Consider the following 21,060-nt stretch of genomic DNA (forward strand, 5'->3'; position numbering starts at 1 on the left):
AATTGCAGATAAATGTTTAGTCTTCTCAAGCACCAACTATCAAATAGCTCTCCTGATTGTTGGCACTTGACAATCACCTTCCCTGAATTGTACTCAGGTGTAACTAAAGTCTGATTTAAGGGTTGTTTATATTTCACATCATTAATCAGAATCTGCAAAGTAACTCAAATAAGTGTAGTGGAGTAGAATTACAAAGTAACAATGAGCTGTCATGTGGGTATATATTAATGCTGCGCATTATGGACACAAGCAATTTTCACCCATTTATTAATTATATGTTTTACATTTGATAACACCAATGTGTTTAATACTGGCAACTTCTAATTGTGGGAAAAACCAAAACGTTCAGTAGAGACGTCCCATAGAACATTTTGCGAAACACAATAGCCAGCATGTGTAGTTTCAGGGGGGGTGTTCGATTCCAGTTTTGGATAGTCTGGCGTGGTTTCGTTCCATTTCAAACAGCTGCTTGACGCTCGGCGTAACCTTGGCGCACTGCCACTCCAACATCCAATCCCAGAGCTTGAAGATTAATAACGGGGACTGTAGTCCTAAACGATAGCTGGGGATTATGGGTAGTGTAGCGTCTTCGGCCATCCTAAACTCAGAAATGTTGACAATCGCAATGATGCTCGAAATGTCCCTTATAGGCCTACGTCTGTTTCCGGTTATTTTTATTTTGAAATTCAGTTCCTGATGGACGCCAAAAAGCCCGAGATTATGGAATTAAACCAATAAATAAAAGCAAGGATAATTGTGTGTTATTGGTGAGTAAATAACAGTGTGTTATTTTGAAAAGAATAACAAATTAGAAGGAAAAAAAGATTTAAAAAATACAGATTTCAGTATCCTGAGGCTCTGAGCCCCATTTATTTTCCTCACAGACGGCAACAAAAGTCCGACATTATACGATTTAAAATAAAAGCAATAATTGTGGCTTGATATTGAGTAAGAAGATGTTTTTATGAACCACACAGCTTCCGGTCTTCCACGACCCGACCGGAGAAAAAGACGTGCTGCAGGCACGAAACACATTACCAGTAGAAATACATTGCTTTTAAAATCGTGCTGTGCAACACGAAAAAAAAGGGGGAAATCGTGTTGGTGAACACGAATCAATAGATTAAAAATCGTGTTGGTGAACACGAAATGCCATGATACTGGGTTGGACTATACCGGCCACACCACTAACCACCAAACATATCCCTAAGTAAATGTACCAACAGTGTGTGGGAGATTAATTAATTAATTAATTTTCTTTCCTAGATATCCTCTGATGCTTGCTGTTTGTTTTTAAAGGGGCATGATCTGCTGCTCATTTTCTCCTCACATTACATTATCATAATTAAGGAGCTGAGGACCTTGGACTCTGATATTATTAAAATGAACTCGTGTTGATTTTGGATTAACTGGAAATATAATGCAGATGTATAGCAAACCTGTGGCTACTGCCCCCTGTTGGCCAAGTCTTAGCAGGCAGACTTTTGATTGCAGTTAGAGGAAGGCAGAGAAGAGTGGTGCAGCCACAGATTAGCAGCTGAGCTCAGGGCAGCTGATCTGACAGAGAAAGCCTTTCACTGGGCCCCCCTGATGCGCGCACACACACACACACACACACACACACACACACACACACACACACACACACACACACACACACACACACACACACACACACACACACACACACACACACACACACACACACACACACACACACACACACACACACACTGACCTAGTTGAACACACAGTCACACACTCAGCCTACACAACATTCCAATCAATTTTCCACACTCGGGTTCAGCATTCCATCCTGGTGTTGCTTTCGTCCCACTGCACACAGGAAAGTGTGTGTGTGTGTGTGTGTGTGTGTGTGTGTGTGTGTGTGTGTGTGTGTGTGTGTGTGTGTGTGTGTGTGTGTGTGTGTGTGTGTGTGTGTGTGTGTGTGTGTGTGTGTGTGTGTGTGTGTGTGTGATGGGGGGAGGGAGTTATGGCTGAGAGACTGATTGTGTATGTGTCTGTGTCTGCCTTGAAGGAATCATTCAACATATTGGGAAATGGGCTTACATTTCTTCAATGCAAGAGTGAGATGAGAAGATATCAGTCTCAGTTCTATGTTTAAAACATATGGATGTGGTAGGGCTAGTTTAGAATAAAAAAGCAAAAAAAGCAAACAGCTCACTGAAGTTCATCTAGATCTGTCTACTTGATTTTTTTTCTTTCATCTTTACATGAACACGCTGTTTCCAGTCTTTATGCTAAGGCAGTGGTTCCCAAACGTTTTCTGTCAGGCCCCCCCTTTCTGTCGGCCCCCCCCCCCAACACAAGTCAGGCTCAGTGGCGGCGCCATTGATTTATTTTGGGGGTGCTGTGGGGTAGCTTGACGTTTCATAGAGGGTGCTCAAACATTTAGGGTTTCCCATTAATGTCCCGGTCGCTACAGTGGAATTTTCTACTGCAACATTCCCCACACACACACACAACGTACCCGCGACTGTTACAATGAAGGCTCAATAATCAGCTCACGGCATATAGGTGTAAGTAGGGGTAAAGTGCTATTTTTATAGGTGGTGTGTGGACCTTACATAGGGGGGTCCGGGGACATGCTCCCCCGGGAAGATTTATTTTTAAATATTGAAGTTAAAAGCATCAATCTGGTGCACTTTGAGAGCAAAATGAAGAGATCTATTGATACCTCTCTCAACACCCATATGAAACAGAACTGTAAACAGATTTACTTTTTCTTTATGGATATTTTACAAATCACCCTTTTAAACGTTATTCTTTTTTTACTGTCATATAGTATTACATATACCTGTTTTTCATTTATTCTCTTATTTTTTTCTAACTATAATGATCATATAAACGTGTGCCTCGGAAATAATTGTTTACATTAATGGTGACCAAAAAGTTTGAGACCCACTGAGATAACACTGAGAGTCCTTTAGCTCACTGAGTCTCTCAGTCTGACAAGAGAGGACTCTCCTCCACTTTGTTGTTGAAAAAACTCCTTATATCGGTTAGCGTAGCTCGCTAGCACCAGAAGCTAACAACAACGATCTCCGGTACCGGTTCTCTCTCTCTCTCTCTCTCTCTCTCTCTCTCTCTCTCTCTCTCTCTCTCTCTCTCTCTCTCTCTCTCTCTCTCTCTCTCTCTCTCTCTCTCTCTCTCTCTCTCTCTCTCTCTCTCTCTCTCTCTCTCTCTCTCTCTCTCTCTCTCTCTCTCTCTCTCTCTCTCTCTCTCACACAAAATGGCTCGTTTCATATATTTTGGTAGTTCCAGTGTAGCTAGCAGATATAAGTTATATATTAGCTCAGTGGTGCATGAAGTCAATGGTCTGACTCTCGAAAACTAAATGACATGGACCTTCCAGGGAGATGTCTGCGATTGGGCCCAAAGAGCATGCTCACTTGCGTTTGTTTCCCGGAGAGAAAAACTAACTCAGAATTTAGCCTCAATTTCATAGGAAAAAGTAATGTTGGGCACAATGCTTGCTTTCAGGGGGCTTTTGGATATCCAGGCCAAGATTTCCTTTTCTGTGTGCCAGTTATTGTTTACAGTCCAATTTGCAACTTCTATGTCCTGACTACATTTTGGCGCATTAAATCTGCATATGAATACAGATAAATAAAATAGAAAAAGAGAAAGCTAAATCTGACGTATCATCAGACGTAAACCAAGATTGCATTTCGACTAATGCATCTTTTGTTCTCCAGATCGACCATTTACCTGCATGCGACCAAAGCCATCTGTAACGTGATTGGTCAACACTGCTCACACTAAAGTTTAAAGAGAACCAAGTCCTCCAGTTCCATACTCCACACAAAGACATGAGATTGAAACCAACCGTCTTATTCTTCTTCTTACGAGTACACCAATGGTGCTGCTCTTCCCCTCCCCCACCACGCCATATCTCTCTCTCTGTCTGTCTGTCCACCTATCTCTTCCTCTGCCCTCTAACCTGCATTCTGACGCTCGGCCTCATCAGTGGCATGGAGGATCTCTCTCTCTCTCTCTCTCTCTCTCTCTCTCTCTCTCATATGGCTGCTACAATAAAGGCAGCACTGTATCCTACAAAACCAATGATGATGTCAGCTTGTTATTGACTCTCCCAGTTCTGAATGACTGAGCAGAGGATAGGGGGTGGGGTGGAATCTATCTATTGCAGTGAGGTGACCAGCCAGGCAAAAATGAGCTCTAGTGTGTGTGCGTGTGTGTGTGTGTGTGTGTGTGTGTGTGTGTGTGTGTGTGTGTGTGTGTGTGTGTGTGTGTGTGTGTGTGTGTGTGTGTGTGTGTGTGTGTGTGTGTGTGTGTGTGTGTGTGTGTGTGTGTGTGTGTGTGTGTGTGTGTGTGTGGGGGATGGGTGGGATCCTGCAGTCCTCGTTTCCGCAGACATAATCTGTCCCAGTTGCTGCACACCTCTTACAGTTTACAATAAGCTTTCCCTCTCCCTCTCGCTCCCCCTCCCCCCTCCCCCACTCCCCCACTCCTCTCATGTGGAGATGGATGATTCCATTTGAGTAGCGAGGCAGAGAGATGGACATCTTGGGTAGTAAGACAAGAGAAGAAAAACTGAAAGGGACAACAATAACAAGGCTTAGATAACACTTCCTGGTAAAATGGCCTCCAAGACAACATCACACAGCTTACTATTTGTTTGACTTTTGCTCTACGTTGCTATATCTTTATCTATTTCTAGATAAGCAGAATGAAGTAGTAGGTATAAGGCACAACAACCCGTACTAAAAATAGAGCCGGATTAAACAGTTTAAAGGGCCATATCAGTAGTTTTTAATGCTTAGCATATTGTAAACATGCACTTAATGTGACAGTTGAATACATTTTAAATTGTGATATTGTTTGGAGATTTGAATGTATTGTTTACCATTGGTTAACATCTCATCTCATTAATAAATCATCTACTAGTGTACTCCTTTAATCTGTTATTTGTAACAGTATCAGCACTCGTTGGTTAAAGTTACGTAAATATTATAAAGTATTAAACACATTTCATAATGCTAAGGGATACACCCACCCACACATACACACATTTAAATTGACATACAACACAATATCTCCAGCTAAAAGCAACACAGAATTATGGGGTAAACTTGGTTATCAGAGCATTTTATTTTTATTTTAATCAACATCATCATGACTGCTGTGTCCTTGTTTGTGTCTCTTGCCGGCACAAAATGTAAAAAAATGAAGGGTCACAACAACAACAAAACGGGAAAAAAGAAGCGTAACACACGCAAAGGAATTTATGCCAATTTGAAGAAAAAAAACATTGAAATGGTCCTGAATACATTGTACCCTGATGTTGCCTAATCAGAAATGGAGGACACAATCTGTATCGCACCTATCATTAATAATCAGTGTTGGGTGTAACGCGTTACAAAAGTAATTTGGGTAAAATAATACCTGTTACATTTCTCAGTAACGCAGTTACAACACATTTTAACCCAAAATGAAATTTTAAGAATTTACCAACATTGCGAGACATTCCGACACCAGAGAAAAATTGTGCGGGTAGATCAGTAATGGCCGTCCACACGGTGGCATGCGTTGAAGCTTCAACGCTTCTGCCCATTCACTTTGAATGGGGTGACCTCACGCTTTGCCGAACTGCATTGTGGTTCCGTCACTTCTCTTTGCTCGCGTTGCTCGCTTCAAAAGTTGAGCAATGTTCAACTTTTGAAGCTTCGACTGAATCTCCCGCCCCTGACACACAAGCAGCGGTTTGATTGGCTAGAGCTTGTACTGGCATATGATTCGATTGGCTGACGCTTCCGTCGAAGCTTCAAAACGTTTGCAGCACCGCGAGAAAAGCTACGCTTTGCTCCCACAATGCAGTTCGGCGAAGCGTGACGTCACCCCATTCAAAGTGAATGGGCAGAAGCGTTGAAGCTTCAACGCATGCCGCTGTGTGGACGCTGTGTAAGCCTGGTGTTTGTTTACCCTTCAGGCTCATTAAGATCCCTCCGCTTTGCGTTAGGTTCCCTGATCAGCCTGTCGGGTGTTCTTTTCCCCACAATGACCGCCTCGCTGAACATTATCCCGCTTATTACACGGCCATATACTAAACAAACTACTGAGCCCATTCCGTGTTCCTGTTATTGTTTACTTCCTGTCTGCCTTCTTCTGGTGATCCCAGAAGATCTGACGTCCAGCGCTCCGTCTTTTAACCTCTTTTCCTTTCTCTTTCTTGATTTCTTAGCAACCTTCATTATAGTCCTTGACAGTGGTCTGTACTACTGTATTAACAACGTGTCACATGTTAAGAATTTACAATCAGAATCGAGTATTCAACTAAGCCGTGTAATACAAGTTGTTAGTAGCCTTAAGGGCCTACACAGTTGTTATGCTATACCACATTGCCCTTCATTGGATGTATAATGAGCTGCACTAAACTACATTTTAGCATTTAAAATACCTAGCCATTCTTTGGTGATTATTTTGGTAACTCAAAAGTAATATAAAAGTAGTGTAACTCACTACATTTCAGAGACAGTAATATTGTAATAAGTAATATACTGTATTACATTTTGGAAGTAACTTGCCCAACACTGTTAATAATACAAATCTTTAATAAATGTAAAAAGTCAGTTTATGATTTTAAAGTTAGACCTACTCAATACGTAGCTATCTTTGAGTACAAGCAATACAGTTGCTGCCATATTTCTGCCTCTCTGTTCTAAAGGGTTTTCACCGTTATGTGTTTCAGCAGAGACTCTGCCGTCTCTCAAACAGAACAGCAACAACAGCTCTGTTTTGTTTCAGTCGGCCATGAGCAAATATTTCCCTTGGGATGTGAGGACATAAAACTGAAATACAGCCTGAAGACATTGACTACATTGTTTAAAATCAATGAAAGACCTTGTATTGAAAACAGTTTGTTAATACAAAAATGAATAATTCACCCAAAGATGGTTCAATACAAGTAGGAAGGAGTCTGTACAATTGAAACACAGGTACAAACCATATCCAATTTAGTTTCCTGTTTATGATCTTCCAGAATATGAGTAACCAGGGGGGAAATATGTGACTTTTCAGTTAAACACAAGCAGCATCACATTCTTATTAACTGATACATTTCCCAGAAAGCACTGAGTTCGTAATTGGCAAGTATAAGCACACCTGAATGTTGAGCTTCAACTTGTTTTAAATGTTGTTTCAAATGGTTTGTAGCCTTGACACCACAATGTTTAATTCACAGTTTCTTTACATGCTGCTCACAAATTCACAACAGAGCCGGCCTGCTAACCAATCAGAGCAGACTGGGCTCTGGTTTCAGACAGAGGGTGAAAAGAGGTGCTGCACCACAGGCAGTATGAGAAAAATAAAGAGCTTTTTGAACATTAAAGCATGGAGACGTGTCCCAGTAAAGACACAAAATACAAATATAAACCTGAACATTAGCAGGAGAGGGCCCCTTTAAGGAACCCAAATTGCAGTATAGCAGCAAAGTTGCAAATTAATGTAATGGTATTTGAATAATTGTAAGTTCAATCAAATGATATTATCACTCCATGATTGAAATGTCTATGTGCTGTTGGTTTGGTTGTTTCCTGCATAAGAACATTTCATATGGCCCAAAAAGCATTGTTCCTTGGTTTTACTTGACCAAGACGAGACGCTGAGAAGACTGGATTGTAAAGGGTGAGTTTTATAGCTTATACATGTAAAAAGTCATTAGTAAGAGGACACATTAATAATTTCACAGTCCTGCAATTAGGATCTGAAGCCTGACTATATGTCATGGTATAGATTTATGTCATAGACATCAGTGTCAAGTTGTTAAGCTTCTTTTAAATGTGGATAAAACCAAGGTAATGCTCTTTTCTAAAGCTAAAGCTACAAATACACCGGAACCGGCTTTGGATATTGTAACTACGCAAGGAATGCAACTTGAAGTGGTTACCTGTTACAAATACTTGGGGATCTGGCTTGATGATTGTCTCACTTTTAAATTGCATGTAAATAACCTGCTTAAAAAGCTGAGGGTTAGGCTAGGTTTCTTTTACAGAAATAAGTCCTGTTTCTCGCTTGAGGCCAGGAAAAGGCTAGTCACTGTGACCTTTTTACCTGTACTGGACTATGGTGATTTGTTATATATGAATGCACCTGCCAATTACCTGAGCAAATTAGATGCTGCGTATCACAGTGCACTGAGATTCTTGACAAATTGTAAAGCACTTACGCATCACTGTACCCTGTATACCAAGGCGGTTTTGCCATCACTTACTGTACGGAGGCTCAGTCACTGGTACTTTTTCATTTACAAAGCCATGTTGGATAAACTACCATCTTATATCTGCTCCCTGATCTCTCTGCGAATTGAAAGTACTTATTGCCTGAGATTGAATGCTGTGGTTTTATTAAATGTGCCAAGTGCTAGGACTATCTTTGGGAAGAAAGCTTTTAGATGTGCAGCTCCACTAACATGGAACAGTCTGCAAAACGAATGGAAAATTACCAAGCTAGTACCACTACATGTTTTTAAAGCTCGGTTGGATGCTACACAATCAGATGCTGTTGGTACCTGTACATGTGGTTAGATATGTAAATTGTAATCCCTGTACATTTTGCTGTATGGTGTCCTTTTGTTGTTCTGTTGTTTATGTTTTTATTAGGGCTGTCAAGTTAACGCGTTAATAACGCGTTAACGCAAACAAAAATTAACGCCACTAATTATTTTAACGCGATTAACGCATGTGTATTTTTTTACCTTGGCCGCCCCGTAGTTTCAGAGCGCATCGAGTTTAAAATACCATCTACAAGCTGATGCTGACAGCCCCGCTCCTGCCGCCCGCTTGTGGCAGACCACACTTCCACGCTCACCGGCAGGCACCGACTGGCCATCTGGAGGACCGGGAGGGTGTGTGTGTGTGTGTGTGTGTGTGTGTGTGTGTGTGTGTGTGTGTGTGTGTGTGTGTGTGTGTGTGTGTGTGTGTGTGTGTGTGTGTGTGTGTGTGTGTGTGTGTGTGTGTGTGTGTGTGTGTGTGTGTGTGTGTGTGTGTGTGTGTGTGTGTGTGTGTGTGTGTGTGTGTGTGTGTGTGTGTGTGTGTGTGTGTGTGTGTGTGTGTGTGTGTGTGTGTGTGTGTGTGTGTGTGTGTGTGTGTGTGTGTGTGTGTGTGTGTGTGTGTGTGTGTGTGTGTGTGTGTGTGTGTGTGTGTGTGTGTGTGTGTGTGTGTGGTGCGAGAAAGAGACCTTACGTGCATTGTTGTTGTTAGCATCTGGTGCTAGCTAGCTGCGCTAACGGATATAAGGAGCTGTTTACATGAAAACAGAGCGCTCTATCCACACAACTGCGCCGAGCACTTGACTTGATGCAGGAAGCAGACAGCGGGACATTGTACGAGAAGTCAGCACACTCATGATTGCAGCGTCCAGGCAGCTCCCGTTCGAGCATATGCCTTGAGTTGCACATAGCTCCAACGATCACACACACACACACACACACACACACACACACACACACACACACACACACACACACACACACACACACACACACACACACACACACACACACACACACACACACACACACACACACACACACACACACACACACACACACACACACACACACACACACACACACACACACACACACACACACACACCATTTGTATTGTATGAGAGGTTCCAGGTTGAATTGAGGCGAATATTTGTAATGTTCAGAGGTTGTTGTGTTTAATATTCATGAGAATATTTGTCATTGTTCAAATGATAATAAACATTAGCATAAAGCATGTTTGTCCACTCATATGTTGATAAGAGTATTAAAAACTTGAAAAATATTCCTCTAAGGTACATTTAGAACAGATAAAAAATGTGCGATTAATTTGCGATTAATCGCGATTAACTATGGACAATCATGCGATTAATCGCGATTAAATATTTTAATCGACTGACAGCCCTAGTTTTTATGTCTTCTTGTGGAACCTACTGCTGCAGGTCTCCCTTGAAAAAGAGATCATTGATCTCAATGGGATTTTACCTGGATAAATAAAGGTTTTGAATTGAATTGAAAAGGATTATTGTCAATTTGTGAATGTCAAGAGGGGCTGTTTACTGTGTGATTGATAGGAACAATACAATCCTGCTTTAAGTAGCATTTCACATTTGAATTATATATTATCTCAGGTATATAAAATAGTTATTTTTACTTTCATATTAATACACTATCTGCAGGCTACTCCTGTAGACCTTTGAAGAGGAGATACAGTGTGATGTTTTATGAGCAGTCACACACAGCCTCTCACTCCATTTTGTCAAAGTGTTCTCCACAGAGCAGCCCTATTTATGGAAGTCAATCATAATCTGTCATGAGTTAGACGTGTTAGCTGCTGCTGGTGCTAAAGATTATCAGACTATGCAGGAGACAGCATTTTTGATAATTTTGTATTGTTTAAGTCATTTATAAAATGAGACTATGCGACTATATGGTAATGAATTAAAAATGTTCTAGACTGTTGTTTAACAGAGCAAGCGATTTGATGATGTCACCTCTGGGAAATGTTAATATAATGTTAATCTAATAATAAAGTAATATAATCGGCAAAGTAATCCAAACTAAGAAGACAAATAAACTACACTAAATTCATGGCCACAGCATAGTGGCACATCAAAATAAGTCCTGTTTATTTTTCCTTTAGAGTATATTCATAGTAGACACAATTATTGTGACATTAACGATTGGTGTGTAGATAACAGTTTTAAAGCACAGCATTTGGCATTTTGGCTTCTGCCACTTCGGTTATCAAGAGCCAGAAATGCTAATATTTGGCAATAGGAGCAACCAAACTGATGTCACTGGTGACGAAACAAAGTCCGTGGTTGGCAAAACACATGCAGCGCCAGTGACAACACTAATTAAAAATGGTTGGTACACAAGCAAAAACAAGATTAGCACCATAACCATGGAGTAATCTGGTGGTGTAGTAGGGTGCACACATAGATGGGAGAGGAGTATCAGACTATCATTACACATATTTTCTCATAAAACCACAGAAGCCATTATGGCATATTTTTATTTATGGTCATTATTTATGCTTTATTAAAGGAATGGTCCACTCATTAGATAATTAATCAAAACTTCAGTATTTAGTGAAACATTATGTTTAAACCATACCCTGAAGAAATCAGCGATATTCCCCGGTAAATAATGATTTTATAGCTCTTTTTTTATCAAAACCTGTATATTCCGTCTGGCCGCCGCCATTTTTGCCATTTTCAGTAGTCACGTGATGGTCGTGACGTCATCCATGCGTTCACTTTGTCAACACACGGAAACATGGCTGAATATTTGAGTTCGGACTCGTCAGCAGAGGAAGAAGTTTTGATGTTTTATCAGTATGACAATACGACACCCTCTGTCCGTAGACCCTCACATCGTACAAGGAAAAACTTCCGAAGAAAACCCCCAGTTTAAAGGGAACATGGGAGAAACCTCAGGGAGAGCAACAGAGGAGGGATCCCTCTCCCAGGACGGACAGACGTGCAATAGATGCCGTGTGTAAATTGAAGAGATAATACATTTGCAACATAGGTAGTCCAGATGTTTGGAAATGCATGTGTGTATAATAGGAAGATGATATAAGATACTATATGTATGCATGTAGTACCACCCTTGCTAGCGATTCCCTCTCTAGCTTCGTTGTCCCTGGCCATAGAATCACGATTTTATGGGGCCGGAAAAAACTGGGGGAAAATACACACTAGCCGGTACTACGCTATATGGAAAGGCCACCAAAAACTGTCCTGGCCTGGACGCTAAAGGACGTTAAAACGGGACTAGCCGCTGCAATGGAAATGCGCTATAACATACCTTATTCTTACTCCGAGCACTACTTCTGCTCCTCCGTCGCTTCACACTTGCAGAGGGCGATTTCTCAACTGGCCGAACTGGTGTCCTGGTCGGTGATGACACCAGAAAGACCGATGGTACTGCATCTCCATTAAGTAATGGTTGTTCCATAAATCCCATGCTATGTTTTATCATACTCTCAGAGTAGTCGTCCGGAAATTTGAAATGTTCGCTGCATACATGAGCCTGTGAATCTCTCGGTTCGGGCCGGCCACATTTCGCTAGCCACTGCCTCCGAATGTACTTCTTACGCTTACCTTTTGGCAACAGATGGAACCGAGCATTCCGTGGATTGTTCCTATCAGAATTGTGGCAATATTTCGCGATACAGTGAGGCATATTTGAAGAGAGAAACTACAGTAAATAACATGGAGATCAACGTGTCCTCGAAAACCAAACGCATGGTTTGCGCCACGTCCGGAAAATGGCGGCGCCCACAGTGTTGATGTTATTTCGGTATATAATCAGTTTAAAATCACTGATAATGTCATCGGATTAAAAAAAAAAAAGAAAGACTGGAAGAGACTGGTCTGTTTTATCGGATGATAATTATTTAAAAATGAGTGTCATGAGCATACCATTCCTTTAAGAAGGCATCTTTGGGCACTGGGTAATTTGGGCACCTGGTGTAATCGTATATATTGGAGACGTATGTTTTTTTACCACAGGGATAAGCACAGGGGGCCTAAGGAGAGACACAGGGCAATGATAGGAAACCTGTTCATTGTATTTTGTTCATATTGATAAATGCATGAACGGATATTGTCTGGACTTGGATCATTCCCATGCGCAACATTTGTTATCTGGATCTTCAGCGGGAGTTTTACTTTTGAATTCATTTTCAGTTTTATTTTTTGTATGATTTTGGCCCCTACAATCCCTATTTTGTGCGTAACGTGCACCAAGCCTGTTTAAAACGTGAAGGCTACCGACACAAATATTGACACTCCACTGTTCTACTCTTATTATTAGACTGTATTGGTGGTATAGACTGTTTGGTTGCTAGATGCTAAATGCTTGGTTACACTCTAAAGCACACTCCTTTTTAACTTAAATTCATTCTAAACAGGACCATTATTTACAAAATGAACATCTTGCTGTATTGATGAAGACTTGATACTAGCAATTTAGACGAGAAGCTTGCTGGAAAAACGTTTGATGAGGTAATAAATCAATTGAGAAGTATGATGATTTTCTCATAGTCTTCAATACAATCTGATTTATTAAATCAACCAGTGGGGTCGCCCCATGCTGGCCTCTATAAAGAATGATGCGTTTAAGGCACTTCCTTATTGGCCTTGCAGAGATAACTGAATTGTACAGCTTAGATCAGCATGAAACTCCCCCAGTCAAAAAATCATTACAAGAGATATGGAACTGTTAGAAAACATGGTCATTTGGTTGACAGACATTGTCACCCCTAAAGCTTTGCTGTTAGCATGGCTGAATAATTTCAACACTTATATGTATTCACCCCAACCTTCAGGTAGCATATCCTCAAGGTTTTAGTATCTCCTTTATCTGTCATTGTAAATTCTTGGCATTTGAAGTTCCTCATTTTAAGACGCCAACATCAGTAGTACTAGGCATGGGCGTGGGAAGCATCCTGAATGTGGGGGGGACATCTTTAATGGGGGGTGTGGGGCCCCCCCCCCCATGGGAAAAAAAATAGATTTCCTGTATTCTGGTGCATTTTAAGGTGGTTTGATACTTTTATGTGGCTATACTAGCATGAGGGAAATGATGGGTACATTTGATTATTAATTCAGAGCCGCCTTTGAATGAATAAAAAGCAGTTTAAATGCCCATTTTTTGTACATTTATATACAACAATAAATATTTGTGAGTGCATTGAGAGATATTGTTGTGGAGAGTCATTTATATATAAATCGTAATATACATGTGTGAATCCTTCTGTGAGCATTTATTAATATTGAGACTGATCTGAATCCATACAGATGTTAAGTTCACCTAGGAATGGTATCATTGACTTAAATGTTCAAATAAATGTTGCTCTTCTGTTTATATTGGTCATATGATGCCCCTTGACTGAAATGTTTTCCTGTCCCCACTGATTTCCTTAAAATTCTGGGATCTGGATCTGGATTAATACTGAGCAGAACCCAGAGGTATCACGCTCAGTGGGGGATGGATGATCCCCGCTAAATGTCTCTTAAAATTTGCCGGAAGCACTCCACGGTTTCTGCGATGACAGCTTCTTCTGGGAGCAAGTTCCACTCTCTGATTGTTGTCGGAAAGAAGGAGTATTTAAGAGTGTCACTAGTTGCGAAAGTTGTTCAAAGAGTTGGCTTTGCTCTCAAGCGCCTAGATGTCAAGAGAGGTGGTGAAGTGACCACTATTTATTGAGGAGTATACTCTTTCACATTGAATCATAACATCATACTGAATGTAAATACAACTGACTCTAGTAAGTCCCAGTCTGTGACATTGGACATTTTGAAGACTCAAAGCCCCAAGCAGTAGGTAGAATATTAGCTAGTCCATGTAATGTGCACAGAAAAATAAATAGTTAACTGAATACTGGGATGGAAATTGCCTATAAGCACTCAGTAAAACATAAACACACACAAAAAGCTTCTGAATGATAAGAAGTATAATTAAAACATAATGCACATTACCATTTTGAGAGAGAGTACCTAAGTTAAAGAACTCAGAAAATAATCTCTTATCGAACTGAGGCTCCAGTAAAACACACTGACTGCGTATCTACACTGAACAAAAATATAAATGCAACACTTTTGTCTTTGCTCCCATTTTTCATGAGATGAACTCAAAGACCTAAAACATTTTCGATATAAACAATATAACCATTTCTCTCAAATATTGTTCACAAATCTGAAAAAATCTGTGATAGAGAGCACTTCTCCTTTGCCGAGATAATCCTTCCCACCTCACAGGTGAGGTGTGGCATATCAAGATGCTGATTAAACAGCATGATTATTGCACAGGTGTGCCTTAGGCTGGCCACAATAAAAGGCCACTCTGAAACGTGCAGTTTTGCTTTATTGGGGGGGTCTGAAAACCAGTCAGTATCTGGTGTGACCACCATTTGCCTCACGCATTGCAACGCATCTCCTTCGCATAGAGTTGATCAGGTTGTTGATTGTGGCCTGTGGAATGTTGGGCCACTCCTCTTCAATGGCTGCGAAGTTGCTGGATATTGGCAGGAACTTGAACACGCTGTCGTATACGCCGATCCAGAGCATCCCAAACATGTTCAATGGGTGACATGTCCGGTGAGTATGCTGGCCATGCAAGAACTGGGATGTTTTCAGCCTCCAGGAATTGTGTACAGATCCTTGCAACATGGGGCCGTGCATTCTCATGCTGCAACATGAGGTGATGGTCATGGATGAATGGCCCAACAATGGGCCTCAGGATCTCATCACGGTATCTCTGCATTCACAATGCCATCAATAAAATGCACCTGTGTTCGTCGTCCATAACATACGCCTGCCCATACCATAACCCCACCACCACCATGGGCCACTCGATTCACAACATTGACATCAGAAAACCGCTCACCCACACAACGCCACACACGCTGTCTGCCATCTGCCCTGAACAGTGAAAACCAGGATTCATCCGTGAAGAGAACACCTCTCCAACGTGCCAGACGCCATAGAATGTGAGCATGTGCCCACTCAAGTCGGTTACGACGACGAACCGGAGTCAGGTCGAGACCCCGATGAGGATGACGAGCATGCAGATGAGCTTCCCTGAGACGGTTTCTGACAGTTTGTGCAGAAATTCTTTGGTTATGCAAACCGATTGTTGCAGCAGCTGTCCGAGTGGCTGGTCTCAGACGGCTTTTGCCGCCGCCGCCATCACTGTTAACTGATTAACTGCTACCAGCTGATGACTTACTTTCCTCTTCTTTGAAAAATGGTTTATTATGTCCATGTTGTCTGTTGGAGAGAACATAGGCTCGAGGCTTGTGTAGTTTTGGGCCAGTGACGTCATCGATGACAAACGAAGCCTCGCTGCCTGTCGATACCACGTGACTGCTTCAGAAAGTGCTTTCGATCGGTTGAACCACAACGCTCATATTACCCATGGATGTATAATAAGAACCATATTACCCCTCCTGTACCCAGGCCAGTGACACGATGGAATTAAGAGAGCTCAGACCCTCACTCATATAGAGGTCGGAACATGTCATAAGTATAAATAAATAAAAGCATAAATAAATGTAGGAGTAAAACCATGAATAAATAAATAAATGAATAAATACAGGAATAAATAGTCTACAGTGTTTTCATATAAATTCTGAGTGTGTGCTGTGGCTCAGCTGGAAAGCAGTTGACTCATGACCGCAGGGTCCCTGGTTCAACAACTGGTCAATAAGTCTTTTTTGTTGTTTATAAAAGCTACAGCTAAATGAGATAATGTAGTTAATAAATGTATTCTTTGATATGGTTTAGCCTTTCTCAGGCTACAACATGGTTAAGTTTACGAATATTATTAAGGAATACAAATCCCTCTTTGTAATGTTTACCAGACTCCTTAGGCTTTTCAATCACAATCATTAAACTGGAATAAATACAATATTGTTAACATGAAAATATTATTTTATGTTCGTTGTTTAGAGTTATTCTAAGGCTTTACTCAATGGGAACTCGGTACGAGATACAACACACTGTTGAGATGTCCAATCTGCCTGTTTTACACACTTTGACCAACAGGGGGGTTTGTGTTCATATGAAGCCCATGATGAAGCCTCATGAGATGAACCCTTTTGCGAACCAATTGGCTGGAAAGCTTCAAAGGTTCATAAGGCTTCATCTCGCCATCACTACCATTTCCTGAACATTTGGTGTGTGTGCCTTACCTCCGCTACCGGCATCGCTTCATACAACAAATCTGAGCTGTCCAACTATGACAACACTCCTTTAACATGTGCGCGCTATGGGAGAATCTGCCTTGGTACAAAGTAGCAGTGAAAACATGGTACGGAGTTTCATTGATTTGGGCATTCTCTCAATAATCAAGTGGAATGGATTTGATAGTGAAGCACTGACACAGCGCTCTACAAAGTGCGGCGACTGGATAGACCGATTCACGGACTTTCCACATGATAAAAGTGGGGGGGGGGTCTAAACTAATCATTTGAAAAAGTGGGGGGGACTTGTCCCACCCTCACATAATGGCTGTGACACCCATGGTACGAGGTAGATTTAATAACTCAGGTTTGTTACACATTTATTATTGGTGTTTTCTTCTCCTCCCGCTAAGATCACTCCTGTCTTTTCATCTTCCTTTCACACAAGAGAGTCTTTGACGGTCTGAAATCCTAGTTGTAAATGTTAATGTGTAACATGGAGAAGTTGGATCGATGAGGTATATTAAACTAGCTTTCCTCTCTTCGTCCTATCAGCCTGATGAGGCAGAACACACTGTGTCTCTTTACCATATATCCACACAAACACAAGTCATGTCTTTCACCTTTTCTTCTCTCCTTACACAGCCATATAAAAGCCCATACACAAATCCATGTTTGTCTCCATCGCTAAATAATTGAATCACTTAACAGCGATCACCAACAATGGAGAGTAAATTATAGCTCCGTAGGTGGAGAACAGCCATTACTGTAAGGCCTTATGAAGAGGTATTATGGAGCCATGCTTTGTGGAGACCTTGTCATTGTCAGAGCACTAAATATGCCAGAGGAGGGGGGAAAGTATGACATGTGCTTTAGAATGGATATCGTATAATGTTGGTATGGGGTTTTGAAGGCCAAGTATGTTAGTATGTATATATGTATGGTAGATAGATTTGAAGGAGAGCATACATAAAGGGTGAAAAGTTCTCCCCTTAAGATGAAGTATTGGTATACGTTTGTGAAAACAGCTTATATATATAGGATCAAGAAGTTACATGTATTGCTATTCGATAACTTCAAGTGGTGGTGGCAATTATGAAGGAAGCAGAGGAAGATGTCATGATGACATTTAAATATCGTCAAAGACCAGGTACGGAGGAGGTTCGGTCACAAAAGTCAACATTTAAACCTATTACAGCTGATTTCTGATTTAATAAATATTATTTATAACAACATTTCTTTCATTTTATTAACTTCTCATTTATATTTAAAGAGGCCCTTATTTGGGGGATTACCATTTCCTGTAGTGTGTTATATAGGTTTTTCTGCATTTAAATGGTTAGGCTAAAATCCCCCCTTTCCTGAAACGCCTCCACTGGACTCCTTTGTTTACTGTATGAACATAGTGACATCACTATGTAACTCGTGCTTCTATTGGTTTGCACTGAAACACATTGTAAGTGATAGGCTAAGGGGCGGAAAATCTGTAAGCAGTTGATCAATCACAACAGAGCCGGACAGCTAAACAATCAGAGCAGACTGGGCTCTGGTTTCAGACAGAGGGTGAAAAGAGGTGTTGCAGCACAGGCAGTGTGAGAAAAATAAAGAGCTTTTTGAACATTAAAGTTGTTAGGGAATAATTCTGTCTTTACTTTAGATATTTAACCTTATGGCTCTGTGTGCATCTAGACCGGGTGACGACACTACCTATTGACGCAGCAACCACTGTAAGTTATATTCTTGGTCTTCAACCTTCCAACATTTTCCCACACCACGCCGCTCCTCCGCTCCCTTCACTGGCTTCCGGTAACTGCTAGAATCCACTTCAAGACACTGGTACTTGCGTACCATGCTGCGAATGGATCTGGCCCTTCCTACATCCAGGACATGGTTAAACTGTATACCCCAGCGCGTGCACTACGCTCTGCATCAGCCAAACGACTCGCTGCACCCTCGCTGCGAGGGGGACCCAAGTTCCCATCAGCAAAAACATGTGGGTTTGCTATCCTGGCTCCAAGATGGTGGAATGAGCTCCCCATTGACATCAGGACAGCAGAAAGCTTACACACCTTCCGGCGCAGACTGAAAACTCATCTCTTTCGACTCCACCTCGAGCGATATAATTACTAACAAAGAACTGCTAGCAGAGCACTTATATACTAATAAAGGACTGGCATATCTATAGCCAGTTGAGTAGCACTTGAAATGTTTGGCTTTATGAAACCTGATGTTCTTATATGATTCTGTTTTCTTCAATGTTGTGTCTTCCTGGTCGAATGTACTTATTGTAAGTCGCTTTGGATAAAAGCGTCAGCTAAATGCAATGTAATGTAATGTTATCTCTCTTAAGGAATGGGAGGCTCCAGCTATCTTGATAAACCAGTTCAACTCTCGGTCACAAAATGGTTTACGGCTGTGGGAACACTGGCTTCGAGGCCATTGAGGGTCAGACGCAAGTGATTCAGGGTGCCCAGCTGTTTAGTCTATCTCCCCAAATATGTTATTTACTCTCTCTGAACTAGTTAAAAGGGCTATCGAGAGAGAGGCGTGGCAGAATTGACATGGCAACCCACCCGTGCAGTCAGAACCTTTTGATGCTGTGACTTGTGATATGAATTCTCCGGCAGTTATACTTGCAATAAACTACCAGTGTTTGACATCAAAGCTCCAACTCTCCTCGTGTCTCTCTGAGTCCTGACTCTCCATTGCTGCAGAAGTTTCCCTTACAAAAGTATGGAGATGTTACGATGTACACTACAATAAGTACATTTGACCAGGAAGACACAACCTTGAAGAAAACAGAATCATATAAGTAAATCAGGTTTCATAGAGCCAAGTATTTCAAGTGCTACTCAACTGGCTATAGATAAGCCAGTCCTTTATTAGTATATAAGTACTCTGTTAGCAGTTCTTTGTTAGTAATTCTATCGCTCGAGGTGGAGTCGAAAGAGATGAGTTTTCAGTCTGCGCCGGAAGGTGTGTAAGCTATCTGCTGTCCTGATGTCAATGGGGAGCTCATTCCACCATTTTGGAGCCAGGATAGCAAACCCACGTGTTTTTGCTGATGGGAACTTGGGTCCCCCTTGCAGCGAGGGTGCAGCGAGTCGTTTGGCTGATGCAGAGCGTAGAGCATGCGCTGGGGTGTACAGTTTAACCATGTCTTGGATGTAGGAAGGGCCAGATCAATTTGCAGCATGGTACGCAAGTACCAGTGTCTTGAAGTGAATTCTAGCAGTTACCGGAAGCCAGTGAAGGGAGCGGAGGAGCGGAGTGGTGTGGGAACATTTAGGAAGGTTGAAGACCAGACGAGCCGCTGCATTCTGGATGAGCTGCAGAGGTCGGATGGCACATGCAGGTAGACCAGCCAGGAGGGAGTTGCAGTAGTCTAGGCGTGAGGTGACGAGAGCCTGGACCAGAACCTGTGTTGCTTTCTGGGTCAGCTGGGGACGTATCTTCCTGATGTTGTAAAGCGTGTATCTGCAGCAGCTGGTTGTAGCAGCGATGTTTGCAGTGAAGGACAGTTTGTTATCTAGGGTCACGCCCAGATTCCTTGCAGTCTGGGTCGGGGAAACAACAGAGGTGCCGATGTTGATTGTTAGGTCAAGAGTGGGACAATCTTTTCCCGGAAGGAAAAGCAGTTCAGTCTTGTCAAGGTTGAGCTTGAGGTGATGAGCGGACATCCACTGAGAGATGTCAGCTAGACAAGCAGAGATGCGTGCGACGACCTGGGTCTCTGAGCGGGGAAAGGACAGAATTAATTGGGTGTCGTCAGCGTAGCAGTGGTATGAAAAACCATGCGGGCTAATGACAGATCAGAGCGAGTTTGTGTACAAGGAGAAGAGGAGGGGACCAAGAACAGAGCCCTGAGGGACCCCTGTAGTTAATTGACAAGGTTCGGTTATACCTTCAAGAACGACAACGTCTGCTTAAAACGGATAGTTTTTAACTTAATTGACACTCATAAAATCACACATTTCCTGAATCGCGTCCAAGACTCCGCCTACTCATACGGCACATATAAGGAGTACTTTGGAGGCGTGCTCCCCCTTTGAGCACTGGGACAAGATGGCCTCCAGGTCTGAACAAAGGAAATGGTGATTACTTGGTGCTTGTGTGTTTTACAGACTGACAAACGAATTTAGACGCACTTTTTTATTTATTTTTTATAACTTTTATAACATTTTATAACTTTAACTGAAATAAAGGCAACTCAGAAAAAAACATGTACGACCTTTCTTAACAAACAAATAGTTAAGACCAACATGTTGAGGGAGTGAGGGAGTGTGTGCACTTCCTCACAGGAGACATGTCACAGTAGGGACACATATTATAAATA

Source organism: Pseudochaenichthys georgianus, chromosome 4 (genome assembly GCF_902827115.2).
Source record: "Pseudochaenichthys georgianus chromosome 4, fPseGeo1.2, whole genome shotgun sequence".
Classification (NCBI taxonomy): domain Eukaryota; kingdom Metazoa; phylum Chordata; class Actinopteri; order Perciformes; family Channichthyidae; genus Pseudochaenichthys; species Pseudochaenichthys georgianus.